The sequence below is a fragment of the Hyaena hyaena genome, unplaced genomic scaffold, assembly GCF_003009895.1.
Source record: "Hyaena hyaena isolate Hyena2069 unplaced genomic scaffold, ASM300989v1 scaffold_161, whole genome shotgun sequence".
In the NCBI taxonomy this organism is placed as follows: Eukaryota; Metazoa; Chordata; class Mammalia; order Carnivora; family Hyaenidae; genus Hyaena; species Hyaena hyaena.
This window is the reverse complement of record NW_024080792.1, coordinates 1,934,916-1,938,578: the sequence shown is the minus strand read 5'-3', so window position 1 is coordinate 1,938,578 and position 3,663 is coordinate 1,934,916. Positions and strand designations below refer to the sequence as shown.

General features: G+C 38.2%; 1 non-coding gene across 1 annotated transcript; it reads left to right on the top strand.

The window, feature by feature from the left end:
* Positions 1 to 2,973: 2,973 nt before the first annotated feature.
* Positions 2,974 to 3,179, top strand: LOC120236743. The gene has a single exon (XR_005529756.1). It is a non-coding gene; the product is annotated as a small nucleolar RNA U3 (small nucleolar RNA).
* Positions 3,180 to 3,663: the final 484 nt, after the last annotated feature.

The following is a 3,663-nucleotide window of genomic DNA, read 5'->3' as shown; positions in this document are numbered from 1 at the left end:
CATAATTAAAGAGAAGATTCAAAACTTGTGCAAGGCTGCTATGAAGGGAAGTTATTAATCTTCACGGAGATGTATTATAGGAGACCCAAATAAATGGACTTCTGATTTCTCTACCCTTGCTCTGTTCCAGAGGTGCATCCAAAGTCACTGTGTGATCCCGGGCTTGACCATCTCCTGAGATCTCGTTGGCTCTTTCCTTCGGGACCCGGTATGCTCTGGACACAAGAGCTGTGAGATAAGAGGAAGCACTGTTTCCTCCCGCTGTAGGACCCAGAATTCTGTGGAATTCAGGCAAGCTTCTCAGCTGCCCGGGGAGAGACAAAAGGGTCAGTGTTCAGTGGCCCAGTGTAGACTGGTGGCCACACAGAAAAGGGCAGGGCCAAAAACTGACACAATAAGTCATAAAGTAAAAACAGAGGATGCTTGAACAGAAGGAATGCAAAGTGCCGGTTAGACGAGAATCCTGTCCCTTCCTCTAGGAATCCACAGGTACCAGTTGGAGAGGGCCATCAGGGTGAAATGTTGATCATCCACTTGAGAGATCTCAGAGCACTGGAGTTTTCTATATTATTTCACATGTGAAACATGTATCCTCCGTGGTGGATGAAGTCAGGAAAAATATGCACATAACCCTACTCATACATTTCTTTAGAAAAACAATGTCATAAATGCCATTTACTTCTGTGCTTTATCCACACCAGGTAGGTGGTGGCTTGTGAGGATAATCGGTTCGGGTATAGAGAGGGAAGAGCTACATTTTCTTAACGTGTGAATAGTACAGTAGGAGTGAATTATGACCTAAAGTATAAGGATAAGATGATTATATAAATAACCTATAAAATATGTGGGAGAAAATCAGTTCTGAAGTGAGACATACCCGGAATGCCATACAAGTTCAAAGCATGAAGATATCAAATGTGGTTAAGAAAATCTGGATAAGCTTTGAGCTGGAGGTGATATTTAAGGCTTAACTTACCAGAAGAATTTTAACAGCCTGAAATTGTAAAGGGACTCTGGATTGAAAGGATGGCGAAAAGAAAGATACACAGGAAGGACAAAAGGCACGTACAAATGGTAATGGACATTGCATTTTGAGGTGTAGGTGTCTCAAGTCGGTGCTATCTAGCAGGCAGTTAGGAATTCTTCTAGAGGTGTAGAATTAGGAATCTTCTGTGTTGGTGCTGAGGAGAGAAATATCTACAGAAAAGAGAGGAGACCGGAAGATAGAATTCTGAGGATTGCCACAAAATCGAAGGAGAGAAAATATCCAACAACAGAAAGAAAAAACAAAAAGGACAATACCGTGGACCTACTGATGAGGGATAAAAAGCATTTAAGGAAGGTGATGAGCTATGGAAGATGAACACCAAGAAAAGGCAACTTGCTGGGGAAGGTAGATGCTGACTAGTTTCCAACTATGAAAGGGTTTATGAGTAAATCAATTGAGTGGAGGCAGTATTGTTCCTCAGACTCAAGGGTAGTCTCTCTGTGCCCTCTTGATACCTCTTGCTCAAGCACCTTCTCTGGAGTGGAGGGAGGAGTCCTTCTCAAGAAGGAGAGCTTGAATTGTACCGGCCTTTCAACTTCGGGGTACTCACTGAATTTACTCCTGAAGAGCTCAAGGAAGAGACTGACACTCAATTCAGACTCCTAGTATTTGATGTCTTCTAGTCCTGAAATAATAACAAGGTCAGTTTTGACAGATTTAAGAGAGAGGCGTAATATAGCAATAAACAACTGTAGACATTTCCTAATCCAAAAGATATATTATACTTGCAATAGCACTGCATCTTTCATGATTATTTATTGAACTATCTCATTTTTTCAAACAGTTGAAAAACAGGTATTTGTTAATATTTAGTGTTGCCTTTAGTGTCTTTCAATTCTATCTTTAACGGTAAAGGTTCAGTATCAGAGAAAGATCTACAGGGTACTCTAAAGTAACAAACAAGTTGTACTCTTTTGCAGAGAAGCCTTTAAAAAAAGCCTTCCCAACATAGGCCCCACAATCTGGGTTACTTTTTAAAATTTAGATTAATAAAATGAGGTGCCTGGCTAGCACAGTCCATGGAGTGTGTGACTCTTGATCTCGGAGTTGTAAAATTTGAGCCCCATGTTGGACATACAGATTACTTTAAAAAAATAATAAAATCTTTAAAAAATGTAGGTTAATAATAAATGTAGCTCAAGAATACACAAAATAAAGTAGATGAAACTTGATATATTGCCAAAATCAAAAAGCTAGTGGATGCAAAAAGACAAGAGTTCAATTTAAATTTAATTAAACAGAGGAATCTCTGAAATAGAGGTGTTTGCTGATATATAAAAATAGGAAAGCTTTCCTTTAAAAAGAACATATTACCTGAACATATGAAAAGGTTTACAGTAGAGGGAGTTGTGGTGGAGAGAGGAATATGCTTAAATTTGGTTTTTCTAAAAGTCCATATGGACATTTAAAATTAGAATTATCAGGCAAAAAAAAAATACATTATTTTATATAATGTCAGAAACTTCTGCAAGAAGCATCTGGAGAAATCTTTATTTTTAGAAGTTTAAAGCATTACACTGGTTGCTTTGGCAGTAGTTATACTTGGAGATTACATGCTCTGTTTTCTTCTCCCAAACTCATCAATCAGCAAAATCATTCCCCGTCCCCTGGGGAGGGATAAGAGAAGAGGCAGAGAAAAGATAAAAGTGTTTCTTCCATACTATTCTGGAAATTCCTTCCCCTCTAGGACAAAAAATCCTAGGGGTGTGGGGGACATGCTCCCCTAATGCCTTGCTTATAGGGTGACCAGTTTGCTGGGGACAATCACAGTTTGTACCCACTGTCCTCAGGTGATTATTAACAGTGACACCTTTTAATTCTTAGAACTGTCCCAATTTAGACAATAAATACATGGACACTCTACATATGTAGCAATTGCCCAGTGTAAATTCAGAAGACCCATAATGCCAAAAATAAAAATTTCAAAGACTGTACTTTCAAGGATCATTTCTACAGTTTGTTACTAAAGAAGTTTCTCTGAAAGCATAGAGCACAGAAAACCACCAGCAGGAAACACAGCACTCTCTCCAGAGGGTAGTGCTGATTCTTGGTGTCAATTTTGCAAGTGCCATTCACCATTGATCCTGGTTTTCTTCCTTTGGAAGAGCAAGAGGGAGAGGATGCAGTCGGAAGAAAGGAAGGAAGGAAGGAAGGAAAGAAGGAAGGAAGGAAGGAAGGAAGGAAGGAAGGAAGGAAGGAAGGAAGGAAGAAAAAAAGAGGTAGGGAAGGAGGGAGGAAGGAAGGAAGAAAGAAAGAAAGAAGTTTCATAATACTTTCTGCTTAGCCTACAAAATAGAGGAATATGAAATCACAAAAAAACAAAATTATAAAATCAAACATGCAATAAAATTGATGACATCAATTAGATGTGATACTATGACTAGCTTTATATATGAGTTAGTTTAAACTGATTAGAAACAAGTAATATTTATATATTTTTAAATTTTAAGTGTCAAATTGTTAGCCATCCTCCATAAACTGATTTGTACTTTTTGATTCATTCTTCTCATGAGAGAAAGGCCCCATATAATCATTAGCTCAAGCTAATGAGTGCACTGAAATATTTCATCTATTTTGAGAAAATATTAAGGTCCACAGATAGAAAATAGACCAAA